At 53.0% G+C, this 11,854-nt stretch overlaps 1 protein-coding gene across 4 annotated transcripts in view; it reads left to right on the top strand.

The window, feature by feature from the left end:
- Nucleotides 1-417: 417 nt before the first annotated feature.
- Brd3 (bromodomain containing 3) overlaps nt 418-11,854 on the top strand; it is a 31,953-nt gene continuing 20,516 nt past the window's right edge. The window contains exon 1 of one of the 4 annotated variants that reach the window (XM_060389753.1): nt 418-437. The gene's annotated coding sequence lies outside the window, so the exon portion shown is untranslated. Of the gene's footprint in view, nt 438-661; nt 807-883; nt 1,237-11,854 lie in introns of those variants that run through there. The other 3 variants (XM_021637361.2, XM_021637531.2, XM_021637445.2) reach the window with 3 other exon arrangements.

Here is an 11,854-nt window from a genome sequence, read left to right as displayed (position 1 = left end):
GGGCAGATGGGGACCCACGTAGGCTCGGGGTAGGGAAAGGCTGCTGGCGCAGCTTAGGGCATCCCTTACTGGTGTCTAGCTCTGAAGAATTGGCTTACTTCCAGTACCAGCGGCCAGGTCTCTCTGGAAGTCCCCAGGTCTTCATCCCTCCCTAGGGCTGCGGGGCGGGATTGATCGCGGCTCCTCCCCGGCAGGGACCGCCTTGCGCGCGCCCCCGCCAGGCTAATTAGGCACGCGGTTTGTTTACAAACACGAGATCGGGGCGGTGTGCACCGCCCTGCCCGTGCGCGTCCCGGGTTTGAGGGAGGCTTCGGGGTGCCCGGCTAGCGACCCTAGGGTGCCAACTGGGTTCCCGCCTTTCCCACGCTTTCCTGAGCTTCTGCAAACCCGCCTACCAGCTCTTATGTCTGCGTGTGCCTGAGAACAGAACCGTGAGGGTGCGTGAGAGGGCCGGGGTTCCAGCGTCGCCCCGCGCCCTGGCGGGCAGCCTTCCAACCCCGCCCACACGTGCCCCCCAGGCCTGGCCTGCTAGCGGCCCGGTCGGCTGGGCGGGCGGCCGGGGGCGCGCTGGGCGGGGCGCGGCGCGGCGCCGGCGGGGCCGGGACATGTAGTCTGTGCGCCTCGGCCTCCCCTGGGCGGCCCTGGCGCGAGCCCGGGCGCGGACTACGACTCCCGCCAGGCGCCGCGGCGCAGCGCATGAGCCCTGTATAGCTCCGGCGCGTCTATTATGCTGCCGGGGCCGGCGAGCCAAAGAAGAGCCGGCCGCGCGGGCCGGGAGGCGACGGCGCTGGAGCCGCCTAGGCCAAGTACGCCTTTCTCTTGCTTCCTTGTGCGCGCGGGGCGGCGGCGGCGGAGGGCCCAGCTGAGAGAGAGCGATCCCGAGCGCATGGCGCAGGCCTTCCGCACGTCTCGAAGCTCCGAGCCCGGGGCCGCCGCCTCCGCCGCCTTTGTGCGCGGCCGCGATGCAACAAAGCGCGGCGGCAGCCCGCCCGGTGTCGCGGCGACTGCGCGGGCTCCGCTCCCCTCCGCCTTGCGCTCCGCGCCCGCGTCTTGCCGGTCGCCTGGGGCCGGGCTGTGAGGCGTCGCCTCGGTCGGGGCGCCTAGCCTGGACTTGGCACGGCCCGCGCGCTCTCCGCGCCAGCCCTCCCTCACGGAAGGGATTTTTTTTTCCCTTTCCCCTTTTCCTCTGCCCGCCATCTTCCGAAGGGGACTGCCCAGAGGACGCGGCGCGGGAAGGTGCGCGCGGTGTGCCGGGGGTCGCGGCTGTGCGCGCCGGCGCCACTTTGCCTGCGCCCGGTGGGCCGGATCATGGTGGGGTAGGCCAGTCTGGGCCTGGACACTGCGCGAGCCTTGCAAGGGGGGCAGCGGCGGCGTGGCTTGGGGGGCGGCGGCTGCCTTTGCAGAGTTGTGGCCCAGCAGCCGACTTTGCGCGCTCGCGAGTTACTGGATTATTGCAGCCAGGCCAGGAGGAAACCCAGTTCGCATTTTGAAATCTGCCTGAAAGAGTATTTAATCCGGGCGAGGTCGAGTTGGATCGAGGTGGGAGGGGTGGGGTGCACATCTTTTCCTACTTCTTGTATAACACGTAAGCTAGTTGGGTGAGGAATGCGCACCCCAAAGCCTGTCGTATGTAAGGTTCTTGAGGGTTCCTGGAGAAACTAGCGGCTTGGGGAAGTTCTCTCCACCAGTTGCTGCGACGGGGCAGGGCTGACGTGGAAGCCATAAACAGCCTTCTTGCCCTTAGGGGTAAGGGGCGCGGAGGGGATTCACTGAGAGCTAGTTGGGGGTCATGCCCTTTAGTGAGTTCACACTTTCGGGTTCAGTCCTAAGGCTCGGTCCTTTGCAATTTTTATCGAGAGCGTTCTGCTTGAAATAAGTGCACAGATGGTGTTTTCCTCTGTAGCTTAAACTTCGTAACTGTAGAAGTTTTTGTCTCTGTTCTTTTTGGTTTTCTTCAATGGCTAACATTATGCTGGGTGCAAGAGGAAAAGTTAGTGAAGGAATTGCTAAAGCTCAGCTCCCCAATACCCCCAGTGAGGGAAAGCTGGTCGCTTTTCCCATATTGTTTTGCACACTTTCTTAGTCCTTAGAGTGGAGTTCATTGTGGTCCATAGGGGATGTCCCTGAAGAGAGCGTTGTACTGCTTGAAGAGAATTTCTCATTAGCTTTCCAGGGGCCAGGAAATGACTCCTGCAAGACCAGCCCTAGGCCCCAGTGACCTTTTTGGGTGGCCCTGAGTGTGGCCTCTCATTCGCAAATAAAGGCCTTTTGCTGTTTGTTCTGTCTGAGGCCTTGATGGTGTGCTGTTGGCTATAGATCAGGAGAGGTGAGGCACAGGCTTGACAGCTCAGGAAGTGGGGATAATTTCTTCCTGACCTTGCTGGTAAGCTCTGGGCCTACTGCTTGAGCAAAGCACCAGGAATCTGTAGAGATCCTAGTTGTAGCCCTGTGTCTAGGAAACCCAGGCATTGAAAAGCTTTGGCAGGGTGGGTGACCAGGAGATGTGCCTATTCATCTGTCTGTGTGCCTATCAATCTATCTATGTCAATCTATCTAGTTACCAATCGTTTATTTTATTTTTAGGAGGTGCCAGGCCTATTTTTACAGAGTATCTGCTATCTTTCCACAGTGCAGTATCCTTCATTAGAAATAAGCTTTGGATAAGGGATGGACCTTGTAAAGACTCCCTCCCTTAGACCCATAGAAGGTGAAAGTGGGGGAGTGTTCATAGAAGGTGAAAGTGGGGGAGTGTTGAAAGGGAAGGCACTCCCTGGCTTGCTTCTGCCCAGGCTCCTGCAAGCCTGGAGCTGTGCCCCCAGGGCCTCCCAGGGTTACCTTGTCCACTTCCTGGTTTACTGTGGCAGAGCCTTCCCAGGGGGAGGGTGGCCCAAGGCCACAAGTGGAATCCATGCTGCCCACTGTTCAAATAAGGGCAGAAGTGTCTAGATCTCAAAAGGAAGAGCTACAGGGAACTATTGGGTTGGGAAACCAAGATCCAGGGAGACCTATTCATGCTTCAGAAGGTAATATTAAGCAAATAGTACTCCTTCCCATGGGATAGCCTTGAAGCTTATGGGGTCCTGACAAAGCTATCCCCTGTACCTGGGGACTGCTGTTGGCCCATGTGGTGCCTTCTTCGTTTATTTGTGGTCACTGCTGCCCTGTAGGGCACCCAGCTATTTTAAGGTGTTGATGGGCTCTTTGCAAAAATTGTCCCATTTTGAGTACTCACAAGTTGGTGGTCTCCTTGTAGGCTTCTAGGTTGATAGAGATCTGAATCTGTGTTGTGTGTGTGGCTCAGGCTTTGGTCTGGCAGTCCAGCATTGTTGATTCTGATCTCTCAGTGTTTCCATATGGCCTGATGACCTTGAACTGGAGATAGATTTTTTTTGGGCAGCCCTTCCCTGCATCAGGCCCAGAGAGGCCATCAGATGCTAACAAGGTGTTGAGGGCTGGAGGGGCTTCTCTCTGCTCAGAAGAGTCACTTGGATACAGTGAGGTCCAAGGATCCCTGGTCAGCCTCCCAGTAGCATTTCCAGAAGACATACCCAGACACTGTGACTTGTAAAGGAGGAGCCTGGTGGGATCTGGAGTCTGAGGTGGAAGGGACATTTGTGTCCCATCTTAGGGGCAGGATGACCTCAGCTTCTCATGAGCATATATGAGTCCTGCTTGTGCAAGTCTACCTGTGATAATCTGCTTGAGTGCAGTTGGGATAGCTTCTGCCATTGGGCTTGCTCTGTCTCTGCTATGGCTTGTAGCACATGGCAGAAAGAAGCAGACTGAGCTCTGTAGGTAGTACCCTCCCTTGGGCAGTGTGGCCTTATAGACTAAGGTTAAGGTGGGTTACTACTCAGCTCCTGGATTACCCTCTAGCTAGAGCCCTGGAGAGCTGACCCAGCCCACTGGAGCCAGGGCAGATGCAGAACACTGGACTTAGGAAGCAGGTGCCCCTGTGGTGCTCAACGCTCTTAGCTCTGTCCCAGTCTGTTCTAGGTGGGCCTGGGGCCTATCTTGAGTGGTGTGAAGACAGGGCAAGGAGGTACTTCCTGGGCTCCCGGTCCTCCTATCCACCCTATTCTGTGTTTCTGGTCCTTGTGATCTCCCAGGCCACCACCTTTCTCAGCCTTTTTTCCCATGTGGTCTGATGTAACTGGTTCCTCAGGGCCTCCAGGAAGGGACTTGGGGAGACACTCGGGACTAAGGGCTGGTTGAGGTTGTGGCTTGCTCTTGGTCTTGGCTGACACCTTTTGGGTGGGTGGTAGATGGGGTAGTTGAGTTGCTGCGTGTGAGCAGTTGCATTGACCTCCTATCCTGGTCCCTGGTCTTGCTCTAAGGTTGTTCAGAGAAGAGGTGAAAAAGACATGATGGCAACTCTTGTGACCTTTAGTTGACCCATCTGTAAATCAGGCCTTGAGTTGGCCTCTTGTCATGCAGTCTAACAGGAGAATGTTTCTTCTGTGACCCAGTAGATGCAGGTGCCAGGTGGGCCTGCTGCCCAGCTTTGTTCTTTAAAGTGTTAGCTGTAGTGCACGTGGGGCCCCTCAAGGGGCTCCATGCAAAGGTGCTGTAGCTCCCCATAAGTGCAAGGCACATGATCCGGTACATGGCTCTCTGTTGTGGGGTGTCTCTCAGTGCCTCATGGTTGGTCTTGTGTGGCATGGCTATGCTATAGTGCTTCAGAGGCCCCAGTCTCTAGAGAAAGAGAAACTTGGATATGAGGCACCAAGGCCTAAGAGCCTGGGACCATGGGCAACAGTTGGAAGTCAGAGGTGTGGTGACTGTTGACAGCTGCAGCCACTGAGCCTTGTGTGCCTTTCCATAGGACAGTCATGGGTTCAGTAGAGCTGACCCTTCATGGGGTGGGGCGTGGCCTGTCATAGCTGGGTCCCCTGCCAGACAGGGCCAGGCAGCTGTTAGAAACAGGTGTGATATGACCATGGTGAGCTTGGGGTGCTGGCTAGGGCTCCCTAGTGGTGAAGGACAAAGCAGTGCCACTCAGGAGCATTCCCAGTGGCCAGGGAGGCCCCATGTAGGCCCCTGCCTTCCTTGAGGCCCCCAGCCCTGTTCTTCCCCAGCCCCCATAGCAATGGGCAGTTGGCTGTGCCTGTCACAGAAGCTGGCAATGTTCTAACGGATCTGTTTTCCCACACTTGGAGAGCCAACCCTAGGGTGGCCCTTCCTAGGACACCCAACTGGTGTGTTGAAGCATGAAGGCATTGGCCTGTAGCATTGTTGAAAGTTTTGTACAGACAGTGAGTGGTGAGTTGGGGTAGATGGCCCTGTTGGGGCCTGGCTCTGGTTCCTCCACCCTGGGTCTCTGTTCTCCACCTCTGAGTAGCTCCTTGCCTACCAGAATGGTGGAGCTCACAGAATGGCTACAAGGGTCTGAACTTGGACTATTAGGGTTTCAGGGATAAAAAAAGCCAGTGTAGGGCTGGAGAGATGGCTTAGTGGTTAAGAGCACTATATGCTCTTTCAAAAGACCCAGGTTCAATTCCCAGCACCCACATGGCAGTTCACAGCTGTCTTTAACACCAGTTCCAATGGATCTGACACCTTCAAACTAATGCACATTAAAAAAAAAAAGAAATAAATTCAAAAATAAATTAAAAAAAATAAAAAATAAATTTAAAAAAAGAAACAGAAACCCAGTGTAAGGAGGGACCCATCAACATAGGATCCTCCAGAGCTATGGTGACTGGGGGAATGAGAAGATTAGGCATGGAGAAATGATGGTCTTATATATGTAGAAGTGAGCCCCTACTTATCACAGAAAACAGCCTCTTTTGGGGAGTAGGGGTGGAGACTGACTCTTTGCAGAGCCCTGGCTGTCCTGGAACTTGCTATGTAGTCCAGGCTAGCCTCAAACTGACAGAGATCCTCTTATCCTCCTCTGCCTCTTTCTACAAAGTGGGAGAACCTGTTTAAGGGATCTTTAGGCTGGCGAACCAGTGGTCTGTGGCCAGCTGAGATCCTATACTTTCTTGATTCTCCTGTTGAGATCTGGGCATACCCTGCCTGGCTTCTTATTCTGACCTGACCACCAGTGCAGCTGCCTCAGCTCCTCTAGCATCTATGCCTGTGCTGCCTCCTCGCTGAACATGGCCCAGGGTCACTTTATTTTATTTTATTTTTTTAGATTTATTTTTTATTTATACCACACCATATCTTACTAGAGATGGTTATGAGCCACCATGTGGTTGCTGGGAATTGAACTCAGGACCTTTGGAAGAACAGCAATTGTTCTTAACCTCTGAGCCATCTCTCCAGCCCCAGGGCCACTTTTTGCAGGTCTCAGATGTCCCTTGCTGGGAGTCCCTGAGGATGGCCCCTGCCTCTTTACAACTTAGGCCTTCTGGAGTTCCTGAGAGCTGGGCGGGCCCTGCACCTTCCCACCTCTCCTTCGCACATAGCCAGGGCAGCCTTCCCAGATAGATAGCCCTCTCAGCTTGCCTTGGAGCTCTAGAGTAGAGGCTTCTTCCCTGGGTCCCAAGAAAGAAAGGCTTCCCAGGCTAGATATACTCCCAGAGTCTGGCAGCTGTCCAGTATCTGGTCTGGGTTAGCATGGGGGAAAGGTGCTGTGTGCTTAGGTGAGTAGCTGTGGAGCTGGCCTTTGCCAAGCCCAAATGCTGGGCTGCAGTGAGAGCTGGCCCTCTGGTGTCTACTGTCCAGTAGTGCTGGCTTGGAATGAATGCAGTGGTGTGACCTGAGCCCCACAGCATATAGGTTGGCAGAAGGAGGCTGTGAAGTTGCATTGAGCTTGCTGGTTGTTTTCCATGGTGATAAAATTGCAGGTCCCTAACCCCTTCCATGTTCTGTCCATAGTTCCTGAGCCCTGGCCTCTCAACTTTGCTGACTTGTCCTTTGGACTTAAAGGCTGGGCTTCTGCTTTCATTCTTGGACCTGGGGAAGGGGGAGGTGGACTGCCTGAAGCCATGCAGTGAGGCTGGAAAACCTGTAGGCCTAAGGCCTTCCTGTCCCTCTGTCCTGACTGGGTTTGGCAGGTAAAGGGAGTGAATGGGGAGTTGGGGCTCTCTAGGCCTTTCTTGTCTTTCCTTGGTGTGGTGAGGGGCTGTCTTCAGTGTAGGGTATGAGTTGGCTTCATACTCTCTGGGTGACTCTTCCCAGCCTCTGCAGCAATCAGGTGCTTCTCCAGGGTCTTAACTAGAGCCTCACTTCAGGTTTCCTCTGGTGTTTGTGGGCCTCTGGTTTGTCTGAATTTCCACACTGGGTGATTTCACATCCTCTTGAGGCGAATGCCTTCTCAGATGGACTTTTATGCTCATCCTGGAGTATTGTCCCTGGAGTATTGTCCCTGTGCTGTCCAGGAGTTTCCAGGGCTCTGTAGAGAACAGGCTCTGCTGAGTGGCAGGCCTGGGGAAGTGGGCCTCAGTGAGGGCCCAAGCCTCAGTTTGCTGAAGTGGTTGCTATGTTAGTGATACTCTGCAGCTTCTGAAGGCCAGTTCTTAGAGGGCTTACAGCTTCCTGGCTTTCTCAGGATCAGAGGCTGGGCTGGCAGCAGGCAGGAGGGTGGCCCCCTGGGGTTACTGCAGGGAAGAGCTGTCTGGCATTCATTGGCTGTCAGTGCAGAGTCCCACCAGCTCCTTTACTCTGTGAGGTTCTGTCATCCTATGTGTGCACCCCTTTGGACCGCCATCCAGAAGTTTGATTTCCAGCTCCATGGACACCAGATGTGCACCACAAACATAGATCAACCTCAAGGCAGTTGGAGCCCCTCCTATGCCTTTCCTGGAGGCAGGTGGGGTTCAGGAGAGATTTTGTGTGTTAGAAATGTAAAGCCCTGAGCACATTGCCCCTGCCTCAGCTTCTTGAAGGATATTGTCCTCAGGTGTCACTGTTGCTGGGGGCCAAGGAGGAGACTGCATCTATACTGATATAGGTTGGGGCAAGAGTTGGAGATGGAGTGCCCTTTCTCTTGACAGTCCTGAACTGCCTGGTTTGTGCAGACCTCAGTTTGTCTTCTGCGTCTTTCATTATGCCATCAAGCTCCAGGAACTTTCATTCATGGAATTTGCAGTTCAGTCCCCTAAAAGATAAGGAGCTTTTGGAATTCACAGCCACAGTGCCATCACCCCCAAAGAATTAGAACTGCTTCCTGAAGGCAAATGCTAAATCAAGATTGATGTCAGTGGCCTCTATTCCCTCTCCAGCAAGGGTTTCCAGCAAACCAGGCACTTGCTGAGTTCTCTGTGCTTCAATCCTGAGTGCCACACCTTAACCCAAGCCTGGTTCCTGAATTACAGAATGGAGCCTGTGTTCTGTAGAGAAATCAGCCCACAAACCTTCCTGCTGCTGGATCACTGTCCTTATTCAAAAGCACTTAGCAGCAGGCCCTTAACCGTTTGACCTTCCCCGCAGAAGGTGAAGTTGGATTGGAGTGTTCCCTTAGGCCTGGGGGTGGGGATCTACATAGAAGAAACTTCCGTCCTGATAAGAGTGCTGGGTCCACTAGTTTAGCCTTCTGAACTCTGAAAAGGTGGCAGTTAAAACACGTGATCCTGTGAGAGATAGGTTGTAGGATCAGCCAGCCTGAGCTATGTAGTGAGTTCCGGATTAGCCTGAGCCATAGAGTGAGTCTTGAATGAGAGCAAAGAAGGGTGGAATGCCTCTGACCTGGAGGCTTATGAGCATTGCAGAAGTATGACCATCACTGAGGTAGAAGGCACAGACATGGTCTGCCTGCTGGCTTTTCTTTTCTTTTTCTTTTTTCTTTTCTTTCTTTTTTTTTTTTTTTTTGAGACCAGGTTTCTCTATGTAGCCTTGGCTGTCCTCCACTCTCTTTGTGGCCTGGCTGGTTTCAACCTCACAGAGCTCTGCCTGCCTCTGTCTCCCTGAGTGCTGGGATTACAGGTGTGTGCCACTGCACCTGGCTGCCTGCTGTCATTTCTGGTTGCCATGAGCTCCACCCCTCCCCCTACCTGGTGCTCCCTTAAGGGTGGGCTGTTAAAGAGTTCCCCTACAGCTCATGTTCCTTGCGTTGATGGGAATTCTGCATGTTTGTGTACTCTGGTGTGTCTCTGTGCCTGCAGCAGGCCCTGATGGTATCTTAGCTGTACTTTTGGGAAGCTTCACTTACCTCCCAAGCCTTCACCCTGATAGCAGCTTGGGCCCACTATGGGTAAGAAAGCTGCTTCTCTGCCTGGTGGTGGTGATGCATACCTTTAATCTCAGTACTGTAGAGGCAGAGGAGGCCAGATCTCCATGAATTTGAGGACAGCCAGGGATAAAGAGAAACCTTGCCTGAAAAAACAAACCAAAAAGAGGAGGAGGAAGAGAAGAAAGCTGCTTCTCCCATGGCATATGACTTTTTCTTTCTTTCTTTCTTTTTTAATAATTTATTTTAATTTTATGTGCATTAGTATGAAGGTGTCAGGTCCCTTGGATTGTGGTTACAGACAGTTGTAAGCTGCCATGTGGCTGCTGGGAATTGAACTCTGTCCTTTAGAAGAGCAGACCATGTTCTTAACCACTGAGCCATCTCTCCAGCCCAGGATATGACTTTCAAGGAAGTCCATGGCTCTCCTTTCTTCTCAGGTTCTGGCATAGCATCTCATGTGTGAGTGTCTGGTTTACTCTGCAGTGCTGTCTGGTTGATTGAGGTTGCTAGGCATTGATGGGGGAAGGTCAGACCAGGCTTATAGTGATCCCTGCTGCCCAGGCATGCCAGATTGAGTGTGCTTTGAAGGGAAATATGTGGACATCTGACTTAGTCCATATGGATGGAAGTGTGCCAGGCAACTTAGGTATCTAATGGTTGGGGTCCTACCTCTTCTCCCCTTACCTTAGGGACTAGGCAGTTTGGCTCTCCCACCCTTTCCACCGCTCACCCTGCTGTCATCCTACTTGTCTCCATCCCAGGCATTAGGGCATTTTTAGGAGATAGGTCTCAGTACCTGGGTATGGAAAGGATTATGACTTATCTACCTTCCTCAGAGGAGGCCTTCCTGCACCTTAGCCTGCAGCCTCAGATCCCTTTCAGTGTCGTGGGCCCCCCAGGTCAGATTCAGTCTTATGTCCTAGCTCTAGATGGGTCTCAGTACCTGGGTATGGAAAGGATTATGACTTATCTACCTTCCTCAGAGGAGGCCTTCCTGCACCTTAGCCTGTAGCCTCAGATCCCTTTCAGTGTCGTGGGCCCCCCAGGTCAGATTCAGTCTTATGTCCTAGCTCCCAGGACCCACACACTGTAACAGGACCAACTTTTGTTTCTGGAACGCTCATAAACTGTATATGAGAGTCAGCTTGTGCTGCCTGAGCCTTGAGTGCTTAACTCCAGGCTCAGCCCCATGGGAGATGAAGGGACATACTATGAAGTTGTCAGGTAGCAAGGATGAATTACAACTTTGGGTGGTTACCTCAATATCTGCCCTGCAACCACATGCTATTAGGATTTCAGTAAGTTCCAAGAAGGCCTTGGGAGGACATGAGTCCCAGGTGCTAGCGGATAGTTGAAGGCCAATGGGGCTACATCAGCTACATTACCCAGGGCCATGTCCCCTCAGGCTCTGCTGGTTAGTGTGGAGTCTGGAGGGTTTTGAGCCTACAAGGGATTTGATCCAATATGTTAACAGGGTCACCTCCTTTGTATAGGACTGTCTGATGTTTCCAGTGTGAAGTGGTGTGGGAGTAGGAACTGACATTCTGCTGGTAGATAGCCCAGGCGTTGGTCTACAGGGGAGGGAGGATACAGCTTCATGGCTGTTGTCATAGGCTGGAGGGGCTGCTTGCCCACTGATCTACCCCCTGGGGCTGTGTGTGCCAGGTGGGGAGATGCAGGGGCCTGTGAAGTGCCATACTGTGGGTGCCCAGGATACCTGGAGAGCCTAGGTGCAGACACAGCTGGTACCCAAAATGCTCAGAAGCATTCTTGGATGCAGGATGGGCAGTAAGAGCTGCTTGGCCGGTGACACATATCCAATGTAGGTTTTTGAGATCCTTTCTCCCCTGAGCTGGGTTGGAAGGAATGGAACCTGCTGAGAGTAGAGGTTACCAAATGTTTAGCAGCCAGCCTTCTCCAGAAGAGCTTCAGATTGCAGCATTTACCAGTCTCTGTGACCTTAAAGGGTCCTCAGAGTGTTCTTAGTACCTCTGGTCTTGGAATTGACTGGACACCTTACCTCTCAGTGCTCCCTTGAACTGTTCCAATGTGATAAGCTGAAAGTCTGATGGGCTGGGCTTTTTGGTGGATAGCCTGCAGCACTCTGGAAGGTCAGCATGTTTGTTACATACAGTGGAACAGGGAGATAGGGTTATTGCATGCAGTTCAACAAGAAGGCAGAGTTATCACATGCAGATTACACAGGAAGCAGGGCTTATGGTACACAGCTGGATCAAGAAGGCGGGTTTAGTTGCAGTGAGAGAGTAACTTGAGATCTTTTTTTTTTAATTTATTTTTTTATAAATTACAATTCATTCAGTTTGTATCCCAGCTATAGCCCCCTCCCTCATCCCCTCTCAATACTAGCCTTCCTCCTTCTTCTCCTGTACCCCTCCCTAAGTCCACTGATAGGGGAGGTCGTCCTCCTCTTCCCTCTGACCCTACCCCTGACTGGCTGTATTGTCTTCCTCTATGGCCTGATAAGGCTGTTCCTCCCTTGGGGAGGTGATCAAAGAGCCAGTTACTGAGTTCATGTCAGAGACAGTCCCTGTTCCTATTATTGGGGAACCCACTTGGAGACTGAGCTGCCATGGGCTATATCTGTGCAGGGGTTCTAGGTTATCTCCATGCATGGTCCTTGGTTGGAGTATTAGTCTCAGAAAAGACTCCTGGGCCCAGATATTTTGGCTCTGTTGCTCTCCTTGTGGAGCTCCAGTCCCCTCCAGGTCTTTC

Source organism: Meriones unguiculatus, chromosome 8 (genome assembly GCF_030254825.1).
Source record: "Meriones unguiculatus strain TT.TT164.6M chromosome 8, Bangor_MerUng_6.1, whole genome shotgun sequence".
NCBI lineage: Eukaryota > Metazoa > Chordata > Mammalia > Rodentia > Muridae > Meriones > Meriones unguiculatus.
This window is presented reverse-complemented; position numbering and strand designations above follow the sequence as displayed.